We start from the raw sequence: 25,125 nt of genomic DNA, 5'->3' as shown, positions 1-25,125 counted from the left end.
CAGAATAATCAGGAACTCCCCCCTCCCCACCCCCGTGCGAGGTAAAATGAACTAGAGTTGACTGGAATTGTCACACAAGCCCATGCTTTGTATTGGTCGACTAGGGCATCACTAACCTCCCTGAAAAGCAGTGGTCTAAAACCACCAGTTAACTTGTGGTGCCAAACTCAGAGCAAAGGGAGGCTCCATTCCCTGTGCTGTAAGATGTCTGGAGCCTCACCTGGAAGGATTGTAAGCGGGGGTCCAATTGATGGCTGGGGCTGGAATCCTAGGTGGAATCAGGCCTTTTTAACTTCTGTATTTGTCAATCTTTGACATGGAAGGCCTTCCCTGCCCCTCTGAGCTCTTTGCTGGGGGGTGGAGCAAACATTTGTCTCACCCAAGAGTACCCCTTTCATATGCAAACAAACCAGTCCTGAGGCCTGACCCAACCACCACCTGGTTTATCAAAGTCTCCCTTCAGGCACGGGTATCAGACAACTAGAGACAGTCCTTATACCCCTGAGCCCACAGCAGTCATTCAAACAGGGCAATTCTAAGCCTGCTTACCCGGCTTTGCCTTGTTCCTTCTGCACAAAAACCCGCAATAGAAGCTCTTCCTCACATTTTCCCTCACTCCCTCTGCCACCTGAGCAACTCTGGGGCTTCCCCCCAGAGTTGTGGCCCCCAGTGCAATGTGACCACACCTCCCATTTCTAGCATTTTCGGAGTGTCAACTTCTTCCCTGATGGACAGTCATTTCCATGTCTTTGTGTCCTATCATTCTTGGTTAAAACAAATCCTGCATACAGTTTAAAGCAATCGGAGTGTGGCTTCACCTTCAAGTCTAGTGGTTGTTGTTGGCTTTGGGTTAGAATATCTTGCTGGTGGATCCTCTGAGGTTGTAAGTACACAGCATTTGATGATGTAGCTGTGGAAGTAACACAGCATCACCTCTGTCATGCTCTCACTCTGGGTGAATGAGACCGAAGGTCCACCCGGGTGGAGTGGTTCAGTGGAAGGAACACAGATTCCACCATCAAATGAGAAAAGTATCAGGTCACGGTGCAAAAGGCAAATGTGGCAGGAGAGATAGGAGAGCGATCCATCTTTGGAAAATACTATCTGTCCCAAGGTGTTCACTCCATGTATCTTTCCTGAGGAGTAATGGAGACCATAGCAGTGGGAGAATAGGAAGGACCACCACACACTAGAGGCATGGGAGACCTGATATATTTTGGTGAAGACCTCTGGAGTCCAGAAAGACTTGGATTTAAATTCTGGCTCTTCTGAATGTTTGCCACTGGGGAACTCATCAGCTTCTCTGAGCTTTAGTGTTCTCATCTAGAAAATGGTCGCATCGGCATCTTTCTCATTGGGATCTTGTAAGGATGAAATGAGACATCCTGTGTAGAGCACCGAGTAATACCTAATATATGCAAATGAACACTATTCTTCTTCTAGTTCTTCTTCTTCTTCTTTTTTTTTTTTTTTTACATTTTATATAGTTATTTGACAGAAAGATGGAGAGAGCACAAGCAGGAGAGCTGCAGGCAGAGGGAGAAGTAGATTCCCTGCTGAGCAGGGAACCCAATGCCGGTCTCAGTCTTAGGACCCTGGGATCGTGACCTGAACTGAAGGCAGACGCTTAACTGACTGAGCCACCCAGCCATCCCTGAGCACTATTCTTATTGTGCTGGTTGATACTGCATCTGTATTTTACATCTTCTAGGATGTAAGCTCTGAAGGACAACGAGCCACCACTCTGACTACTAATGGCAGGAGGCAAGGTCATATTTGGTGAAGAAATGATAAGTTGCACGTCTTATTTTGATGGAAAAAGTTCTGGTCACAATGGTTGGAATTAAGTTCTAGCCCTACTGTTAACCAGCTAACCACCTGGTGTCTTTATTTGTAAGACACAATCAGTAGTCACTTCCCTGTCCCTCTGTCCTCAAATGAACTTTGGATATAATTTACACATGGTTCAATAACTGTTTTATAATTATGCTAGTACAACCCATCTTGGGAATCTTGGTACAACAGCATCAAAAAGGCTGAAGCACATGGGTGAGACCCCGGAAATTCTCTTGACACTGACTTGACACCTTGAGCTGTGATGAACATTTCAGTGGAGTCAGGTTGACTGTGGGAGCCGTGCTCATTTACAGTTATCTGTTAGATGGGAGAGTTGTAACTTACCAAAGGCCACATAGCCATTGGGGGATAGAGCCTGGGTTTGCATTCAAGCCCTCTGAGCCTGTAACCCAGACTTCATGCTTTGTACCAGCCTCTGGTCCTGAAAAGTTACACTGAGCCCATGCCTCAGCCAGTCTTCTTACAGGTACTGTACTGGGGAGAGTTAGGCACCATGGTTGTAGTCCATTCCTCTTACCTAAAAGCAATCTGTCTGTACCTGAAGAGTGAGAGTGCCTCCTTCATAAAGAAAGAACTTGAGAAAGCCTCTGTGCACCAGAGGAGGAAGTCAGCAGCACATTTTTTTTTTTTACAGTAGCTTGAAAAAGATGTAGGGTCTGCTGAGTTCTTAACTAGCTTTATTTGCATGATAGCAAGCCATAGTCTGTCCCTGTCTATTAACATTCAACGATAAAATGGGTTCAAAGCCAGCAATGTGTCCTGTCCTCTGTATGTTTATTTAATGGATGGATTTGTTTTAATTTTATTTATGGGGCATTGGAAAAGTAAGGGCTGCCAAAAGGTAAATCTGAGGTATAGATATATGGACAAATTTGCCTTGGTGTTGATATTTCCAGATTTTTAATAGCAAATAGAGATATTTTATCCATGATTTTGGAAGAAGTTAGAATTTATGACCTGCCAGTCTTTATGGTTGAGAGATTGTTAGAAGAGTGATAATATGGGGGAAATAGTCCTACTAAATATAATAATAATTGTTGAGCCATTATTGAATGTTGATTGTGTGCTGGGTACTACACTAAGTACAAACACATAAGAACTCATTTATTTCTTGTGACACCCCAAGGATATTAATACTGCTTTTAATCCCCCTACACTGCAAGACAGTGGAGGGTCACACAGCTAGTAAGGGGTGGAGCCTAGAGTCTCTGTTCATTATTGTTATGCCCCAATAATGGGTCTGTGATTAAAGGAACGAGACTGATATAAAGCGAAGGTCAAGCAAAGCTTTATTTCGTGCCAAGCATCAAGAATCTAACCGAACGTTCAGGGACGCACCTCTTACAAGAGAGGGCGACCCTTCTCTGTTTCACAGACTAGCTTTTAAGGGCAAAGGCCATGCGGTCGGGCCTGGCCACGCACAGGTGGCCAATGAGATTGTAAAACACACAGGAAACTCCACAGTGATGCTAGGTGACCAGTTGAGTTACAGTTTATCCTAGTAGACATTTGAATCAGCCTATTACACCTTGGCTGGGATTGGCGCCCAAAAGGCTCCCAAAGGGCTCCCAAAGGGTGGGGCCCATACTCCTTGGTAACCAGGGAGACAGTATGCATCTCCCCTCTGATCTGATGTCTCCACCTGGCCTGACCCACATTTGTATCAGGGCTTTGTTACCTGAAGCTGGTTTCTGGGACTTGTCTCTAAGTAAATCCCCTGGGGGAAGGGGAGCAGGGACAGTTTCTAAATAGGTCCTTACATTTATCACTATTCTGTGCTGACTTCCAGGACAGCCAAAGAGCCAGAGTATTTTATCCATTCTACCCGGAGAGTTGGGGATATTATATATTGGGTTGCTAAGTTTGGGAGACTTGCATGAGTGACTTCAGTATCCCTCAGATTTTTATCATCAGCCTGTTCGGAAATCCAGGAGTTAGAACAATGTTCCTGGAAGTCAATTTTTCATCATGGAGCGCACCACTCAACATGGAGTACACTTGAACGATAACAGAAAGTAGACCGTGTGGGAATTTGTTCCTGTCTTCATTTTAAATGGGCCTTCTCAGCTCTTAGCTGAGAATTTACTCTTTCTGCCAGAAAGGCCGTTGTGTATGCTTCATGAAGAAGTCTTAATGTTACTGGAGCTTGGCTTCAGCCTACATACAAATGCACAGTGTTCCAAAATATATGTTGTTTGCTTGGATCTTAGAAGATATGCCCCATGGAGAGAATATTATAATTTCTAATTAGGGGTACTGAGAATGAACCTACTTCCCCTAGCAGCATCAGGAGACACGATGGAGCATTGCTCTTCAAATGACCAAGTTGTTGACTCTACAGTTCCATCACAGAGGCCCTCCCTCTATTACGTCAGTTGTTGGAGGGTCTTACATTGATATTTGAACTTTCCTATCATCCATGCACAGTACAGATGACTTCACAATGCAAAATCTGAGAATATATGGTTCAGAAGGAAACTTATAACTGATGGTGTTTGTGTCAGGGGCTGCCTCGAGATGGGACTAGATGACTAGATTGTTTTATGTGTTACTGTGACTGTCATTGCCTCGGGCACTGAAGACGCTGAGTGCTTCTCATAAATATGAAGCTCTATGTAGCATAATAATTCTATAAAGTGACGAAGTTATTGCACTTTAACATAATAAGCAAATTTCACAAAAATAATTTCCTCCATTTTAAAAGATCACTAGTGTTGGCCAAATACAGAATTCCAATGTCAGCTAATCAGTTATGTCCCCTGGGGTGACAAATCTAGTCATGTTACCTGTATATAGTCTGATCTGAAAAATAATTTAAAAAATACCTTTTATTGTCAGCAAGGAAATCACTTAGGAAAAGGCAATTTTGCTTTGAACTCAAAGCTTATTTAAAATTCCATGAGGGTGTTTCCTGAGAAAATTGCTGACAACCGCAGTTTCTCTCTGTGTGCTGGGGTCTTCTATTGACTTACATTATAATCAGAAAAATGTGAAAGATTTTCATTGAGGGCATTGCTGTGAGACATGATGCACTCATTTCATTATCTCTTGGTGGCATGTCTTCCTCTGTGCTGTTGATCTGTATTATGGACCTTAAATTGCAGGTCTGGCCTTTTGGATGAGGGTACATTGAAGGGCTTCATGCTGGAAAACACCTGTGGTGTACAAGCCAGTGTATATACAATGCCTCTCTACCCTATCAGCCTTGTTAAGTCCTGGGATTTTGCAGAAAGCCTAGGAATAACACCAGCTCACACTGTTCACCACTTCCTTACTGGGATCCCCTAATGACAGGGCGCACAATAGAAGATGGCTGTACAGTGGACAAAGTACAGACATTCTTTTTTCTTCGATGATCTCATGAGAAGTAAAATCTGAGCAGTGACCATGTCTTCTGTGCAGCCGTGGGCTCACACTCCTGAGGTGAAGTAAGTGAATAATATGAAATAAGCCTTCTGTATGGAAATGTGGTATCTCTGTTTTTAGGATAACTTCCCCTGCAACGAACACTACATCCCATACCCCAAATGAGTGAATGAACTGAGATTTCTGCTGGATAAAGAGAAACCTTAGTGGCTGAGACTAATTTACCAATAGTTGGGGCCCTGCCCGCTTAGTCCCTTTGGAAATGTTACCCTGGGGTTTTCAGTAAATTTTAAATACAAAAACTCTGATAAGCAGTTGCCTTGGAAAGAGATAAACAGCCCCTATGGAAATTATCATTTTGTGTGTTTGTCCCCCCTCTAAACTAAATTCTTCAAGGGTGAGCTTAGTGCCTTCTCTATCTGGGTGTCTCTTGCCCAGCATACAGCGGGGCATCAATAAATGATGGTCAAGGTGACTTAATGTGATTTGGGAAATTTGATTTTTTTTTTAAACTGGTTCCTTCAGTGATTTGTTTTTCTTAAATTTATTCAACAGACAGGGGCACCTGGGTGGCTCAGTGGGTTAAGCCGCTGCCTTTGGCTCAGGTCATGATCCCAGGGTCCTGGGATTGAGCCCTGCATCGGGCTCTCTGCTCGGTGGGGAGCCTGCTTCCTCCCCTCTCTCTGCCTGCCTCTCTGCCTGCTTGTCATCTCTCTCTGTCAAATAAAAAAATAAATAATCTTAAAAAAAAATTTATTCAACAGACATTTATTGAGAACATAACTAATGATTAGGGAAATGCAAATCAAAATGACAGTGAGCTATCATTTCACACCTGTTAGGGTTGACTATTATAAAAACAAACAAACAACAAACTCAAATGAGATAACAATTGTTGGCAAAGATGTGGAAAAAAGGGAATGCCACGTGCTGTTGGTAGGAATGTACATTGCCACAGCTGTTATGAAAAATGACATGGAGGGTCCTCAAAAAAATTAAAAATAGAACTGCTATGGGAGAGATGCCTGGGGGGCTCAGTCATTAATCGCCTGCCTTTGGCTCAGGTCATGATCTCAGGGTCCTGGGACTGAGCCTCACATTGGGCTCCCTGCTCAGCAGGGAAACTGCTTCTCATACACAGAAAAAAAAAAATCTTAAAAAAAAAAAGGACTACTATATGATTCAGCAGTGCCACTTTTGGACGTATATCCAAAGGAATTGAAGTCAGGATCTCAAAGAGGTACCTGTGATATTAGTCACAGTAGTTAAGATATGAAAACAACTTCTAAGTAAGTGTCCATCACTGGATAAAGAAAGAAACTGTGGTATATACATACACTGGAATATTATTCTGCCTTTAAAAAGAAGGAAATCCTGCCATTTTGCAGCAATATGCATGGGCCTGGAGAATACTATGCTCAGGGAAATACACCAGATACAGAAAAACAAAATATTGTATGATCTCACTAAATGTGTGGGATCTAAAATAATCAAAGTCATAGAAATAGAGAATAGAATGGTGGTTGCCGGGCCCTGGGAGGAGGGGTCCCATGGGAAAGTGATGGTCAAAGGCTACAGATCTTCAGTTATACAACATAAGTTCTGGACATGCACTAGATAGCATGGTGCCTAGGGAATAGTGCTGTACTGTAGCCTTTAAATCTACAAAGATGGCAGATCTTATGTTAAATGTTCTTACCACATACACATAAATAATGGTAATATAAGGAGGTGGGAGGAAACTTCTGGAGGTGATGGAAAGGTTTATGGCCTTGATAGAGGTGATAGTTTTGTGTGTGTGTAGGGTGTACACATATTCACAAGCTCATGAGTTGTATACATACATATTTTTACGTGTCAATTATATCTCAAAAGTGATTGAAATAATAAGAATAATGATGACAATGGATTAGGAGGGGAAAGAGAAAGAACTTATTCTGTGTTAGGCTCTTAGCTAGACTCTGAGGGTATAGTGATAAACAAGACAGAATCCCTGCCCCAGTAATGGAATTGCCCAGGTCCTCTGAAGAACTGGTTAACTCATTAGAACCTGACTTTAAATCCTTGACAACTCAAAAGTGCTTTTACTCTTCCTTAGAAGTAAAATGGCACAGGTGGAATGCTGAAATGTTTTAATGTCTTCTTGCTATTCACTCTTCCTCAAGACAGGAAAACTTTCTGCTACTGCTTCAAATGAAATGAAATCAAATCAAATAAACAAAACAAAATGGCATCATGAGCAACCAATGAAAACACACTGACTTTTCCTACCCTGTAGCCAGGTTCTCTCCTAACCTTGGGGTACTTGAAGCAAAGGACCAACGGAGGCCCACCAGCTAAGTGTATAAAGATTCAGTTAAAAAGTCACGTGAACAAATTGTTCATTAGAGTTGATTTTATCTTTCCACCTGGACAAATAACATCTTCATGAGGAGTTGAAGGACCAGGTCTAGATTTAGGGTTCTCGTTCTCTGGAGTTCGGAGCCTGGACCACGGTGGTGCGTGTTGCTTCCGCCCAGGGCCCCCGGCTGCTCTTTCCAGCTTGGGCACTTCCCACACTGTGAGGAACCTTGTATGCCCATGTGTGAACACCCCAGTCCACCATGCTTCTAGGTTCTGCTAGCCCTGCCCCCGCTTCCCTCTATACAGCTGCTCTTTGGTGCCCTGTTGTAAGAAAGCACATGTTGGCTGTTGCCAGGTAGAGTTGGTTGGGTCACAGGAGAATATGAGAGGGACACTTGCTAGATTTATTAAGCTCTCAGAGCTCAGAGAGAGAGCCACCCCAGGCTCTGCATGGCCACAGGCGAACACACGATGGTGGTCCGGAAGCAGAATGCAGGGGTGTGAGAGAGAGAGAGCTTAGAGTTACATGGCCTTTCTTGGAATTTTCTTAGCAAAGGCAAGGCAGGACTGGGGAAACAGTTCGGGATTGGCTAGTCTGAATAATTTCTGAGGGCTTTAAACTATAGAAATGGCCTCTATTCACCTGGCACCTGTCCCTGGGATGATTTAGGGCCTAGTGTGTAAGAGTTAGATAAGGAGGTGTTTGGATTATGGACTCAGGATGGGCTGGTTTGCACGTCAAAGACATGCTCTTGGCTGAGCCCTTTGTTAATCTAGGAACTGGCTAGCCTCAGGAGAGATAGTCTGTCTCCAGACAAAGTTGTTTAAAGATGTCAAAATATCATAATATACAGAATATTTAAAAAGGAAAAAGTGAATAACTTCCAACACATGATCTCCTGGGCCTAGAGTGCACATAGGTGGCCCAGTCCACCTTGCAGAAGAAGGTCCTGGACAAGAGACCAGCAGCACAGGCCTGGGCAAGGGGCTCGGGCATATTTGGGCTGGCAGTTCCGGGACCTCAGAAGTAGAGCAGAGTCTGGAAGGTCTTGGGCCCCAGGTGGGCATGTTCCCTTGCCCTGTGAAGAGGAATGTCCTTGAAGGAGGGCTCAGCAGAGGACCTCTGAAACCTGAAGCACCTCTTTCTCTGTTCTAAGGAAAATCTGCCTGTAATGGTAGTTTTTAGGTTTAAAAATTAGCCGGAAACTGATATGTTCAACAAAGACATATATGAGGCTCTAATATATGAAACAGCTAAGAGAAAGGTACTCCTCTTGATGTCAGTACCAGAAGCTTAAAATGAGCCCTGATTGGTTTTCTTCACTGGGTCCATATTCTGTCTTCCCTCTCCCCTTCCTGTCTTTCCCTACTCTTCTTACTCCCATTCCATCCCCCCAACTTAATGCCAGATGTGCCTTTGGGGAACATGAGGGCTCTGACTTTGGACTTGACCAGTGGTTCCAAAACTTGAACAAGAATCAGACTCTACAGAGGGCTTCTTAAAACACAGATGGCTGCCCTCCCACCTCTCGACTTTCCATTTCAGCAAGCCTGGAATGGAGCCTGAGAATTTGCATCTCTGATAAATTCCCAGGCCATGATGGGGCTGTGGGTCCAGAGAGGACCCACTGGGTCAGAGATGGTGGCTCGGAATCCAGCTAGTGCTAATTCTCATGCAAACTTTTGGAGCTTGTTTGTCTTTGCCTCCCATTGAGATGCCCTGCGGAAATAATACAGCAGGAATGAGCTCTGTTAGGCAGACTGCAGGATCAGTTATGTACTTGGCATGTGACATGATGCTCTTCTCATGGTCTTGTTTCTGAATGCCAGTGACAGAGAATGGGAACTGGTATATAAAAGGTTACATGTGACATTTGGGGAAGGCCACGACAGTCTACGTGTAGAATGAAACATCTGAAACAGCTGCCAAAGTAAATTATTTTGAGACTGGGCGGGGGAAAGGGAAACCTTCAAATGAAATGCAGTTGAACAGGGAGAGAAGTTTTTGTCACTACTTTTTAAGTCAAGAAATAGAGACTAATTTGTTTTATGGGGGAACTGGCTGGATCTCAAAATCTTGTCAATGATTCAGAAACATTTTATTTTTAGCTAGAAAACTGTTTTCTATCCCATCAATTCATTGAAAAATGTTATATTTTACTTTCAGATTGTTGAGGATGACTTGGGATCTGAGTAGTTGTCTCTCTAGCTCATACTCTCAATTTTGAACTGTTGATGTTTTCCATTTAAACAATATTCTTGTTAATTAACAATCCAGTTTCCAAATACTTATGTTCTGTAGGAGGTACATTTAATTTGCTTGAGCTGAGTATTATTTTTCTATTAGAGAAACATATTGTTTTGGCCAGCAATTACATTTTTTAAGTGCAATATATCAAGTTGAGGAATAGATGATTATTAATAAAGAAACAGCAGAAGCAGCTGATTTATTTGAGTAAAAATAAAAACACATAAATACCACATGCAAGGACAAAGGCAGAGCTGTATCCTCATGGCTGACCCAGAAGGCCCATTGAGGAGGATGATAACTGGTCAAAAATCCCTAGGCCCTTGTTAGGCCCTTGGTAGCTCAGTACTTCTAAGGAGCCTAAATTACATGAGAAGATATGACTAGTTTCCCTGACATTAAATCCCCAAAGTGAAAGACACAGAGGACACTGTATGGGGTCTAAGCTTGGAATAAAGGGAAAGAGGATTCAGATGATGTTGTGGGCAAAATTATTTCCCACTGACCCCACCCCACATTCCTCTGTTGAAGTACTAACCCCAGTCCTTCAGAACATGACTGTATTTGGAGACAGGGTCTTTACAGAGGGAATGGAGTTAAACTGAGGTGAATTAGGTTGGTTCTAATCCAGTAGCAGTGGTGCCTTTACTAGAAGAAGAGATTAGCACACACACACACAGAGGGAAGACCACATGAGGACGCAGGGAGAATTTGGCATCAACAAGCCAAAGAGAAAGCCCTCGAAAGAAACCAACCCTGCAAACACCTAGATCTTGGACTTACAGTCTCCAAAGCTGTGAGAAAGTAATTTTCTGATGTTCAAGCCAGCCAGTCCTAGGACACTTCGTTGTGGTAGCTCCAGCAAACTCATAGAGATGGGTAGCCTAGAGGTTGTGTTTTGGGGATGAAATGTCCTGGGCTCCTGCCTTGCTCACCAAGGAAAGATGCACCTCTCCTGTTCAGGCTTCACCTGCACTTCTTGTCTGCTTACACCCTTCTGGCTTCTGTCATCTCCTTCCTGCAAGGCCAGCCTGCCCTTAGTATGCCCTGCTTCCCACGGACTATTCTGTGCCCTCCCCATGGGGTACTTGCTGCGCCCACGCCAGTGCAGAGTACACTGGAATGGGCATGAGACTTTAAGAAGCAGATTCCTAGACTTGTACCCAAAGAATCTATTCAGTAACAGGGGGAGTCTGCATTTGTAGCAGCTCCCTTGGCTGATTCTGCAGGAGATCCAGGGGTACTTCTCATGATTACCAATTGTAGACCATCCAGCAAGAGGAAAAGCAGAATCCTACAGCTTTCCCAGAAAAAGAAAAACAAAAACAAGTAGGGTACTCTTGTATGCTTCTATTCGATATTTATTATTTCACTTCTGTTACCTCCCTGCTTGGAATCATTCTGTTGCACTTAGAATGAACTCCACAGTCTTTGCCATGACCGAGGAAGCTCTGCAGAGGAGTGTGCCCCTCGCAAAACACCCTCATCATGGGAGGATGTCCTCCCTGCGGAATCACTGAGCGACCCTCTCCTGATTTCTGATCTTTCACCATACAGGTTCCCTCTGCTAGAATGCTTTTCCTTTCCAGCCAAATTCCACTCCCCCCCTTAATTTAGCTTATCCAATCTAATCATTTCCCCCATTCTTCCCTCTGACAGCATCTATTATTATTTTCCTCCGTAGTAGGTATCATAACTTACACTTGTGTTTTTATTTGTACAATCAATTGTTTACTTCCTGCCTCCCCCAGTAGCCTGTAAGCTCTACAGGGCTTTCTTGTGTGTGGGTTCAGTGCTGTCATCCATACCTAGTAGCATGCCTGGCTTGAGAGAAAAGCTACATGAGTGTTTGCCGAATAGAGACAAGAAGGAGTGCATTGAAAACTCCAGGGAACGTGAGCAAGGGTTCTGGAGGTCTTCGCATAGCTTGGAAGGAAATGTGATTCTCACCCCGCACCTCACCTCCATCTTGAAAGGTCCTTCTCATCAGTTCTGATGATGCGTATTTTCAAATTCCCTTTCCCTCCTCCTCCGAGATATCTGACCTGGGCAGAGACTGGCCAGAGGGCTTACAGGAAGTTAGTTACCAAGTGGAAATGGGAACTGAAAGTAGCCTTGTCCAGCGTTTGATACATCTGGGCACACTGCCGAGATTTTTGACAAGATAAATGATTTAATGATTTCCACGGATTCTCATTCTAAGTCAGTGGGATGGATATAGAGGTGGTCAAAGCAGCTTTTGAATTGAAATCAATACTATTTAATATCTAAATTTCATTTTGAAATGTGACTAAGGATAAGCTAGTGGATTTTTGTTAGAGGTAGAATTATTTTTAAAATAACGATCCTCTGGGCCCCATAGATTTTCTAATTACTATTATAAGGGGGGGAAAACCTGCTGCGGATGACCCCACAAGCTCTTGCCTTGATTTGCATATTAAAGATGTTTTGATATTTTTCAAGTGGAAGATCAAAGCATTAGGGCTCCATTAGTCACTATATTAGGAACAAAGATAGAAACATAGATTTTGTTTTAATTTGAAAGCAAGTGGCCTTATCTTATATTTCAAGTTATTAGGGTCTCAGGGAAGTCCATTTTTATTTTGCATGCTTAAACAGATTAAGAAAGAAGAAGATGAAGCAATTCTCTTGAATTAGTATCTTCAAAGAATAAATAAATGGAAAGCATCTTAATTAGTTATGCCAGTCCTTATTTCAGGGTAAGATGCTATTTGATATTCATAGCTAGAGGCAAAGCATATTTTAAAAATCTACAAATATGTGTAGTTCTTAAACATAATATTTGTGTTTCGGGAGGGTAACTCTTATTCAAAATGTATCCGACACCTGTAACTTGCTCCCTTCTGTAACAGCACTGCAGTTACTCTGTTAATACGTCTATTACTACTAGTGCTACCACCACCGTTTTTGCGACTACTAATGCCACCGCTATGACTGCTATTAAGGATTGTGATAATATTCCTGCAATTTACTCGTAAACAAAGACAGTGTTCCTAGTCTTGCCTGAGGTATTTGTACCGTCACGACAATCAGTAAGGTCAGTGCTATTCCCGTTCCTGCTGCACACCAAGAAAGTCGCAGAAAGATGGAATAATTGGCCCAAGGTCACCCGGCCAGTGAGTGGTGGAATCTCAGCTCATGCCCAGATCAGCTTCAGTAGAAAGCTCGTGCTCCTTCAAGTCCTGCATGCCATCTTTAATAGGAAAGATAACGACACTTACATAAAGCGAAGTTTGTGTTTGCTCTTCTTCTATACTTTTCTGTCATGCTACCTTTTCAAAGGATTTTGAACCGTTTTATGCTCTATAAGCTGGGTGAATAAACCCACCTCTGAAACTAAAATACATACATTCTTGACTCCAGCCAAATTGAATTAATCCCGTTTTTCAGATTGTGCGCGTTCCTGATCCTGGTTCTGGGAGCACGTGTGACACATAGCTAAACAGAGATAATAAAAGCCCATTGCTTGCAGTTGGTGGTGGGGGGTGGTGGTAACTGGAGCATTAGGGGAACCAGAGGCTCGTTAGCTGGCATTCCATCAGGGGTGAACCCTCACTGCAGATGGGAGCAGCAGCTCGAAGTTGGCTCTGTGGACTGGAGCTGCTTTAGGCATGCAGCTTCAAAGGCCTGAAGATAAATCTGCAGAGTGGGGAATTCACGGGCGGATAATGGGAAATTGACTCCAGAGTTACAGCATTTCAGGAAGCAACTGACACTGAAGACATCAGAGACACTTGAGAAGGGCCCTGCTGCTCTCTTGGCATTGGCTGCATCCCGCCACTTGCCCTTCATCCTTCTTCTAATGGCCTCCTGATTGATCTTGCTTTCCAGCTTGCATCAGGACAGTTTTGGCCTAGTCTATATTTCACTGAGGGTATTCTAACAGAATTAAGAAAGGAAGGAAATCAAATCACACTACAATAAAAATTCGGTAGCTCTCAAGAATAGTCTTCAATTTTTTTCTTGTTGCTATTTTCTGGGGGGGTTGTTTGTGTTTTGTGTGTTTTTTTCTTTTTTTTTTTTTAATGCCCAGGGGTATCTTCTCTGCTTCACGAAATCTCTTGGACTCTCTTGTCCAGGATACATGATTGGGGCCCCACCCCGCACTTTTTTTCTGGGCTATTAAGTCATATATGATGGCACTTCATGGCTATTAGATGATATGATAGTGGTTCGGGTCATGGGCTCTAGTGTCAGCTGGGGCTGGGTTTGAATTCCAGCTGTTTCCATTTATTGAGGGCAACAGCTACACTGTCCTCCTCTCTAAACCAGGATAGGAATGATACGTACTTGGGTGGCTGTCGTGAAGATCTTTTGACAGAGGGCAGATTTATCCCTTAGCCCATCCCTAGCACAGCCTGAACATTCATTCAGTGTGAGCTGCTATTATTATTATGTTGTTGTTGTTGTCGTTGGAATGAAGGATCCCTACTGATTGTGTGTAGTCCCCAAGTTCACCAGTGACTGCTAATATGTCATCCCATTTTCTAAAGAAGTTCGCTGGCAGCATTTCTATGCATTATAGCATCTTCTATCTTGGCATTGATTTTGAATTCAGAACCAAAATCAAAGTGACAAATCCCTTTAATTTTTTTTCATTGGAGGTCAAAAGCCTTTCTTTCATTCACCGACTTGTTCAAGCAAGGTGGATAGTTACTGCATTCTCCTGGGCACTTGCAAGCTTGTTACAAATGAGTTGTCTGGTGGATTTAAACCTCTCTTCCTTTCAGGAAATGAAACTGCACCACTTTACTGAACCAGGCCATGTATCTAATCATTTACCATAGCTGAGAGCCAGGAAAAATTTGGTTCTGCTCACTTGACACTAGAAAGGAGAAATCATTCTCCCTAACCTCTGCCATCCCGAGATAAAATAGAAACACGTATTCCTAGATTTTCACCCTTCAATGTGAGTCTCATCGCCTGGTGGTGGGGAGGGGGGGAAGATAAATGAATGGATTCTATTTTATTTTAAGCTTTAAAATGAAGATCTTTACTAAGGTGTCATTTACCATTCTCCCAGCCGGGGGGTTCTCCAACTTGCGCTGTTCAACCACCGGAAATTCGTGGATGGGGGGTGGGTGGGGTGAGGGTCATTCTGATGCCCTCTCCGCAAGAGTTAAGGGTTCTAAGACCATCTCTTGGATTCTTGGCTGTCCTGGGGGGAGTCCAGGAAGGCTGTTCTTTTTTCTTCTCAGTTACACCAAGGTTTTTTTTTTGTTTTTTTTCCTATTTTTGCTTAACCTTTGTCTCTTTCAGGGTTGGTACTTTGCAGGTGCATGCTGATCCAGCCATACATTTTTAGAACTATTGAAATAGTTTCACAGTGGTTAATCAATAGCCTCTATTCCTAAGAACCCACCCCCTTCAAGGCCCCTTCCACTGCCTGCCCTGATCTCTTTCCCAGAATGCCCTGCCTTCCCCCCACCAATCCTTTAACAGAAGTATTGACCCCTGGCCTGGCAGGAGACCTCCAGTCCCTGCTTCTGTTCTGTAGTACCCTCCGTTCTTGTTAAGTTCTCTCGCCACGTGGCGGGGTGCGGGTGGGGTGAGGTGGGTGAGATGGAGGTGTAGGGGGCATGTAGGTGCTTCTTCTTTCACAAAGACCATTCTGGCCTATTAAACCTCGAGTCCAAATTCCCACCAAGGTAGAATCTCTTGTCTCTTTTCTTGGAAAGCAGGGTGGGCTTCATCTGCAAACCCTCCCAGGAGGTGAGGGAAAATATTTTATTTCTCCTCTCTGGTGCGTCAAAGAGCAAAGCAGTTAAGTTTTCATATTAAAGTTGTCTGAACCTCTTTCAAGATTCTGTGAGAGGAACTTGTTTGGTTTCTGCTGGAGGGAGCTGCATCACACTAAACCTCCAGACTGGGAGAGCAGTGGAACAGAGTCATTAAGGCCTTGCTATAGTAAAATGGGAGGAGCTTGATTACTGTCAGAACGGGGACAAAACTAGAGTTCTAGAGATGGTGGGCAGGATGACAAACTTCACGTGCGAACACTCAGGAAGTAGGTGAGGCACGGCCAGGGGAGCACACTAGTGAACCTGCAAATTCAACTGGGCAGGCATGTGAGGAAGGGACTGGCCAAAAAAAAAAAAAAAAGGTACAAATCTTGGGGATCATTCAAAAGGGAAAAGAGTGTGGATTAAGCCCTTTTAATATGTCATGTTGGAACATTATTTAATGTGCTAACCCATGGGTTTTTGAGTTATCTAAGGGAATGGTCCTTTTCTTTGACTTGGCTTGTGCATTTGATTAAAAACTCAGGTTTGGTGAAGTTATGTAATAAATTGTAGACATTTGTCCAGGAGAGATGCTTTCTCTCTCCCCAAGGTGATGATCTAACTGCTGTCTAGGACATGAGCCAGTTTTGAATCTTTTCTTAAATTAATTAATTTATGAGAGAGAGAGAAGGAACGTGTCCTTAAAGCAGGGGGAGGGACAGAGGGAGAGAGTGAGAGAATCTCAAGCAAACTCCCTGCTGAGTGCAGGGCCCAATGTCGGGCTTGATCCCAGCACCCCTGAGATCATAACCTGAGCTGAAATCAAGAGTTGTACACTTAACTAAGACACCCAGGTGCCCTCCAATTTTGTATCCTTAACAATGCTATTCCAAGATTTTTTTTTTTCAAAATGATGGTTAATTTCTCTATTGATCTTTGAGCCAGCCTATCTGATAGATTGTTTCCTAGGGCTTCCATAACAGATTACCAAAACGTGAGAGGCGTAACACAGCAAAACTTCGTTGTGTCATGGTCTGGAGACAAAAATCATGTTTTCATTGTCTCAAATCAAGGTGTCAGCAGGGTCATGCTCCTTCTGAAACCTGTCATGAAGGCCTTGCTTGCCTCCTACTGGCTTCTGGTGGGTGCCCACCAGCCCTTGGTGTTTCGTGGCTTGAACCCGGTCACTCCAGTCTTTGCCTCCATTGTTGCTTGATGTTCCGCCTCTGCCTTCAGATTGCCTTCTTTTAAGGACATTAGTCACAGTGGATTAAGGGCTCCCCCTACTCCAGTATGGTCTCACTTTAACTGATGACACCTGCAATGACCCTGTTTCCCAGGAAGGTCACCTCCTGAGGTACTTAGGGTTTGGACTTCAAGATACCATTTTAGAGGAAACAACCCATAGCAACCAACTTGCTTGTCATCTCATTCCTAAATTAAACGATGTCTTTAGTATATGTTAATTCTATGTCTATATGAGAATCACATCTTTAACATTTGGAAACCGTACCTTGACCATCTTTGGAGGTTAACACGAATGTTGGAATGAAAGGCGGGTGTGAGATCAGCCTGGAACTCTTGTGGATATTGGATCTTGACCAGTGACTGGAGAGAAGGAAGAGATGTCTCCAACCCACTGTCAGGTTTGCTCAGCAGGAAGTAGAAGTGTGTCCCACAATACCACTTATACCACCCCCTACCATAAAACCCTTATAAACACAAGGAAGGTTCATTAACACCTTTACCAGATTACTACATAAGTTTTATCATGGGATGTATATATTTGTGGACTTTTCCACAGGTAAAATGTCCTTATGGGTTCAAAACCAATGGAGTTCACAAAATGTAATGCCTTACCAGACTGCCCCACCTCTCGAGCCTCCTGTCTCCATGGCTGGGAATGCTGATTTAGCTTGATCTCTGCTGTTTGAGGAACCTGCACATATGTAGTACCTTGGACGGGTGCCCCCAGCCTATTCCCCTCCTACTGGACTATACTTCTCACAACTCCCAGTCTTTGGGGAGGTTCATGCTTGTGTTCTTTGGCTCCTGTGGCTTGGTTTCATAGTCCCTGCCCCCAGACCTCCTGGATATTCATTGCTAGTGAAGTGTTCATTACACATTAAAGACACAATAACTATTTGAATAAAGGAGCAAGGAGGTTATGGTTGACGCAGATGCTGCAATAATCCACTTGCTTCTTTAGACTCTTATCTTTGACATAGATCTCTAAGAACTGCCAGCTTCTTCTTGGCAGGCTTTTCCTGCTCCCTTGAACTGAACTGGCCCAGTCTATCCTCTGAGTTATGGCTCTGACACCGCTTTGAACTGTGGAATCGTCTATTCATAGGCTAACAACTGTCTAAATTGTTAATCCGCTATCTTTGAAATGAATATCCTCACACTTCCTCTAACTAGGAATGCAAATTTTCAGAAAGCCAAGAATCAGCATAGACAAAAAGGCCAGTTTTCCTTACAGATTCAAATTTGGCAAATTTTCCTCTTTAATGATTTTGCTTTGCTTAAGTTCAAATATTTTACTCTTTGGTCCACTTAGAAGCTTGATGAGTTAGTTAATTAGACCCACATATATTATTATAAACTCTGAGAGATTTAATTAGAATGTGCTAATGTGTAAAATCAAATGTGCGCCAATGGTTTCTTAATTTTTCCCAAGTTTAGATGGAATGAATTACTGGTACTTACCATAACTTTGGGGGTGTTGTAGAAATTCTGCATAAAGTAGCAATTAGATTCTCTGTTTATTACATACCATATTAATCTTCAGGTTAAGATTCAACAGTTGGAAATTTAATACAGTAATTATTTTGTGGCTTTTGACAAACTAAATATTTACAGAATTATAATTTAGTGTGAGAATATACTGGGTAGCTGTTAGCATGTCAAAACATGTTAGGCGGCTCTTGCAACCTGTCTGTTAGTGTTAAAACCCAATTAATGTGTAAATTAACTTTAAATATATTTTTGTTGAATGTAGAATCAAATATGGAACTGAAAGAATTTTTCAGACTGTTGATGTCTAATGAATCTAGGTGACTTAGTATCTACTCAACTGTAGCTCTAATCTATAATAATAATTGCTTTGATTGTTAAGTTATTACTGTGACCATATAGGCATTTGCCAAGCATTGTGCTAAGTGCTGTACAGACAACATCTCATTTAATATTTAGCACAAAGTTGGGTTGGAGGTACAAATTTAATGCCTATTTTATAGTTGAGAAAACTGAGGCTCTGAGTTAATTTAATTATGCAAATAGCTTGCAGCTGTCCTGCAGATGGTCTGAAAAAAAACCTGGACTTGAACCCAGAATTGCCTGACACCAAAGCTCATATTCTTAGCTCTTACTCATTACTGCCCGTTCCAGAAAATGCTGTTCGTGATATATATTGCCATGGCTAGTTTTATGTTTATAACTCATTCACATAGTTTTATTTTGCTGTTTCATTTCTTTACCAAACAGAATCATGATTATCCTGCATATCTTACGAGAAAGACATTAAGGGGAGCCTGGGTGGCTCAGTGGGTTAAAGCCTCTGCCTTTGGCTCAGGTCATGATCTCAGGATCCTGGGATCAAGCCCCACATCAGGCTCTCTGCTTAGTGGGGAGCCTGATTCCTCCTCTCTCTCTCTCTCTCTGCCTTCCTCTCTGCCTACTTGTGATCTCTGTCAAATAAATAATAAAATCTTTTAAAAAATCCCTGTTAGAAAGACATTAAAAGTGTAGTGAGCAAAAATATCCATTTTTATCCATTTTTACCATGGTGGCTTTTTTTTTTTTTTTTTTTTCCTTTTAAGAGATTTAGGGATGAAGGAGAGGGAAGGAAATTAATTTATTTGGGGCATCTATTGTATTCCACAAATTGGACTAGATACTTTCCATATTAATGCCTGTAATGGCTTACAAGCTTTGATCTCTTATCCAAACCCTTCTTGTGTTTCAAAATGTAGAATTTGTTGTTTATTGTTGTTATGGTTGTTGTTTAGAAAGGTGAGACAGTATATATATCCTAGTGGGATCTTGGGCAACACTCTGTCATCCCAACATGTACTTTTTTGATGTCAACAAAACACAGGAAACATATGTAAATAGAATAAATGAAGACTATCCTTGGTGCCATTGTTGGTTCAGGTCACATTTTACAGTGAGACAAGTTCATGTCTGGTCAGGTTGGCCACGGAATATGTTCTGAAAACCTTTTCTTTTTAGAGCTTTTGATTTCAGAACTGTGGACGATGTGATGTGGGTTTGTATTCTCCACACATAGTTCAGGAAACTGTGGCTGAGACAGCTTCAGTGACATATGCTTCAGCCACATGGCTCGTCAACAGTGGAGGAAGAATTGGAACCTAGATCTTGTTCAAGTGAGAATCTCCATTTGATTGCCATGGTCTCTTTTTGGAAATGTTCTTCAGGATGCAGAAGGGAGAATTAATAGTTTCCTCCAATGCCATGCCCTGTGGCCCTGAGATGCTAAGGCAGTCTAGCCCTCAGTCTGGGTTTTCCAGGGGATTCGGCGATGTGAGCACAAGATTAGTATTGTGCAAGGTCTTGCTCATCTCTGCTGATTCTGCTGATGACCTGACCTGTGTGTACCGCACCACACTCTATGTCTTTCTTGCTGACATGCTAGCCCTGGAAGAAGACAGAGATATATGGGCATGAACAGACTCTTTCAATTATGGCATAGGCTTTAAATTAGATTAGGCGTTTTGTTAATAATTTCTGTAGCTAACTAGTAATGGCTCTGATCTCTTTTGGGTGATAGTGTTCCGGGTCTCATCACCTTGTCCCACCTTTCTCTTTCTCAGAGAGTGCTTGGAGATAGGAGTTGAGGAGTTGTGACCTCTTTCAGTACTCAAATCTTAAGATGCTTACAGATCACCTGGGATCCTGTGAAAATGCATTAGACAGATCAGTAGGTGTGGGACATGCCCGAGATGTTGCATTTCTCATAAGCCCCCATGTGATGCTACAGGTCCATGGACCACGCGTTGAGTGGCAGTGACTTAGCTTGGCTGAATGCAAGTTAGGTAAGTAGAGGTCCTCTGTTCCCTTGGTCAACAAGGCAGAATTCCTTATTTACTAGTTTGCCGTGATGGGCATGGTGTTAGAGTCACTTACCTGGGCTTGGCGTTAGAGTCCTTGGTTAGTGTAATTTGTACCTGGTCTCCATTGCCTTGGTAAAGATTTCGTGAAGCTTTATGGCTGGATGGGAGCATGTTGGCTCTTATTTGCTAAAGACCCCAGGTCTCCATGCTGCCTCCTATCAACTCACCCTTGCCTTAAAGAGCAGGCATTTTGACCTCTCACTGACTCTCAACATAGAGTTCATGCCACTGGAGAACTGAAGGTGCTTTGAGTTGGCAAACTAAACTTTACTTCTGAGCACAGTGAGCCACAAGTTTAATCTGATGTAACTACATTTCAGAATTTTAGAGGGAAATCACAAAGGACCTCTTTCAAGTGTATCATATTACGTGGAGTGCCAGAGCCCCCTGTCCCTACCACCCTGCACAGATCTCAACTTACCTAAAATACCTCCACACCTCAAGGTGCAGAATTGAACAGTTACAGCAGAGGCTGTGTCCCATAAACCAGAATGTCCTCTACCAGGACCAAAGAAACAGTGCCTACCCTGGTCCTTACCATGAGGGGCATGCATAGGCTGAGTTCTCTAGATTCAGTGTCTGATTCACTAAATGAGAACTTATCTCCATAATTTGATTTTTATATGTATAATCTGAATAATACTTAGATCCTTCTCTGTATTCTTTTTTTTTTTTTTTCCTGTAAATCTGGATTTCTCACCAGGCAGTTGCTTTGGACTGACTAGTACAAAGGTCACATACACAGGAAGACAGAAGACAAAAGCTTATTAGTAACTTTCAAAATACTGCCCCCATTTATAATAAATTTTAGCTCCACCCCTGGATAGGTTCCATTTAAATTATTTAAATTATAGATTTATTTTATAAATTTATAAATTTATATTTTTATAAAATTTTTTATAAAAATAAAAATATAAAAATAAAGCATATAAGTATATATTTATATATAAATAATATATATAACATATAGTATATATAAATATAAAAATATAAAAATAAAATATATAAGTATATATTTATATATAAATATATAAAAATATTAAAAATTATAAAATTTTTATACATTTTATAAAATTAAAAATATATAAATATATAAAATTATAAATAAATTTATAAATTTTATAAGTTTAAATTATAGATACAAAAACATATCCCTCTCAAATATATTTAACCTCATAAGGAAGTGGAGTTTACTTATTTAGTGTTTACTGAAATATTAGGAACTTGGAGGAGAGAGATGTTGCTGTCAACTGTGTATGTTATAAAAACCATATCTATTTCATACTTTTATTTACACATTTGTGTCTGATTTCTCTTTGCTTCTTTTACCATGGTTCTCCAGGTGTTATATACCTTTTTGGCAGATAATCATTTTTAAATCAAGTAACATATTAAAAATTATACTATTATCTATAAATAAAGAGTTTTAGTCTTCAAGTTGACAATAGAGCATGAGCATTTTCTTTTTCTTTTTATTTCTTTTCCTCATGATTGGAATGGATTTTATTGCTGCTGCCCAGACACCGGAAGGTTTAGTCTCTCAAGAGAGTGCTCAGTGGTGAGGTGACTCCCGTGCTGAAGAGGACTGAGGCATGCTAAACTTGGACAGGTCCAGGCTGAGGTCTAAGAAGGTGTACAGGGTGTAGTCATGGTGCTGGAGGTTCTTGTACATGGTGTTGTCGAACAGCTTGGTTGGGCCGGCATCTTGAGAGGGCTTCTGTGTATCATCCTGCTGTTCCTGGAGAGGCACCAAGTCTTGTCCTTTCCCTCAAGCTCCAGGTCCGTGGTCTTCTCCTCAAAAACTCCTTCTTAGGAACAAGAACTGACTTCAGATATTGTACTAGTAACTGACCTTCCAAAACGTCCTCTTCAGCCTTCAGGATTTCTTCCTTTACCTTCTTCCTCGAATTTTCCTTGTTGAACAGGGGAAATGCTGCCTCCCCATCACCTTCTGGTACTTGTTTTTCCAAGTGTCTCTCTGGTCTCAGGAGTTGCTTGCAGCTGTCCTGCTGCTCTGGTTCTTTCTGACAATTGCACAGGTGCAGGGCTGTAGACATCCGGCTGTGTAGACGATCCTGACTTTGTATGATCAGGTAAGATTTTTTTTTTTTTTTTTTTTAACTTCAGGTGGCTTTTGGCTTTATCTTTTTCACTTGATCTGAGCATTTTCTCTGTTTTTTTCCTTTACATTTTGCTTCATAAATTCTTCATCTGCTTTTAACATGGGTGTTGTGGTTTTTGGTTTAGTGTCTTTTCTGTCCTCTATTAGCGTCATGGTGGGTCCTTTCTTCTTTGCCTGACAGAGCCTCTTTGGAGGAGTGAGGTCTGGCTGTTCTGCTGTGACCAGGTCTTCTCTTTTGCTGACACTGCAAATTAGGGAGCTCTATTTGCAAGGGAACGGGAGGCCCGCAGTTTTAGAAGCCTTCCTTTGCCCCTGCTCATCATCCAAGGATCAACCTTGGAGCTGTCACCCTTCTGGTCAGACTCTGAATCAGAGGAGCTGGACAAATAGGACAATGAATCATCTGTCTCTCCTCAGTTCTCCTGAAAAGTTTGAATCTGAATCGTTTTCTTAATAGAGGCAGAACTTTTTGAGGAAATTCTATCAAAGCCTTTCTTGACAAAAATTCTGGAAGCCCTTCATCTGTGAATAGCATGCTATCATTGGGACTGGGGCTAGGGCTTGCTACCGTCTTGCCATGATTCACAACTGATGGGTAAGAACTGGCTGAAGACTAATTTTTAGACAATTCAGTTACTATTGGGGTGGCTAGTAGTTTGCCTCTCTCCTTTGCTTCCACTACATTTTTTGGTGGACTTTCCTTCTTGGAATTTGGTGGCAGTCCCTTTTCTTTCTTCCCTGATTCTTCGGAGCCCCAGACTCTCCTTACTGCAGCAGAAGTACGGCCACCATGATGGTCACGTGGGGGGAGGGCTGGGCAAGGGCCAGGCAGGCCGGAGTGATCATGAGTATTTTCCATATCATTCAGTATACATGAAAGTTGATTTTTAAAGAGCTTCATAGTATTCCCACATATAGATGGCCATGCAGTGCTTTTCCATTGCCCTATCGCTGGACGTTTCTGTTTTTCACATGTTGCTGTCTTCCTTCATGTTTGATTTAAAATCAGAGTGAGATTAGAATATTTTAAGGCTATTAATATATATGAAATTTTATTCAAGATACTTTGTGTCAACTAACTCTTGAGTGTGTTTAAAAGTGAGACACTGTTTGTCTTTTAAATTTTTGCCAATTTAGGGCACCTGGGTGGCTCAGTCAGTTAGGTGTCTGCCTTGGCTCAGGTCATGATCCTAGGGTACTAGGACTGAGCCCTGTATTGGGCTCCTTGTTCAATGGAGAGCTTGCTTCTCCCTCTCCTTCTGTTTTAAATAAAATCTTAAAAATTAAAAAAAATTTTTTTTCAATCTAATGATGAGGAGTTATATCACTATTGGCTAAACTTTGGTCAGCCATCACTGATAGGTTTTTTGCCGTTTTTTATTTGCCTTTTGAATTTTTATCTATGTATTTCTTTTATAGACAACAATCTCTTATTTCTATGTCAGATGAGTATTTTCCTTAATAGTTTTATCATCTGTCTTTTTTCTTTAAAAGACATTGCTCATTCTTAAGTTGGATACTTGTTCTTTAGTATTTTTCTTCCATTTTATGTGTGTGTGTGTTGTCATTTGTTTCTGCTTACTTGTTTGCACCTGACATATGTTTTGGTTATTTTATGAGATAAAGATCTGCTTTGATTTTTTTTCTCAAATTGTTTTTCTAAATGCTGGAACAGTTTTAGAAAATTGTTTAGAAAATTGTTCCAACATTACTTATCGGAAGTATGAATCCTTTGCCAAGAGATAGAAATTCCACCTTCAACATATGTATTTATAGTGTTTATGTATTTGGGGGCCTTTAGGTCCCTTTCTTTGATCTGTTCCTCAATCCTTGCGGTAGTACAAGACTAATATTTTACAAGGCTAATATTTTAGAAGCTTGGAATGGTTCTAATACAGATCAATCTAATACAGATTCAATAACTCTCCTTGTTACTCTGTTCTTTCAAAGCTTCTCTGGTTTGTCTTACTATTTATTTCTTTCAGTGAAATATACAATCTTTTTTTTTCTTTTATTTGAAATCATTTTAAATCTCTAGGAAGTTATAAGAATCAGACAAAGAAGTGTATGCCCTTTACCCAGATTCAGTTTTCTTTAGCACTTCCCCATTTGCTTTAGTGCCCATTTGCATGTGTTATTATTTCTTTTTTATTTGAGGAAATGATGTGATTTTTAAAAATTATTTATATTTTTCACTTAAGATAGTTTGTGTATGTTGCACCCCTTAATATTTCAGTGTTTACTTTCTAAGAACAAGGATATTCTCTTTTATGATCATAGCATATAATTTATCAACTTCAGGAAATTTCA

At 41.6% G+C, this 25,125-nt stretch overlaps 1 protein-coding gene and 1 pseudogene across 3 annotated transcripts in view; one reads left to right on the top strand and one right to left on the bottom strand.

Annotated features, from left to right (window-relative positions):
* SGCD (sarcoglycan delta) overlaps positions 1 to 25,125 on the top strand; it is a 1,012,166-nt gene that overhangs the window by 277,615 nt on the left and 709,426 nt on the right. The gene's annotated exons all lie outside the window — the stretch shown is intronic.
* On the bottom strand, positions 22,516 to 23,674 carry LOC122892680 (annotated as a pseudogene).

Source organism: Neovison vison, chromosome 1 (assembly GCF_020171115.1).
Source record: "Neovison vison isolate M4711 chromosome 1, ASM_NN_V1, whole genome shotgun sequence".
NCBI lineage: Eukaryota > Metazoa > Chordata > Mammalia > Carnivora > Mustelidae > Neogale > Neogale vison.
This window is presented reverse-complemented; position numbering and strand designations above follow the sequence as displayed.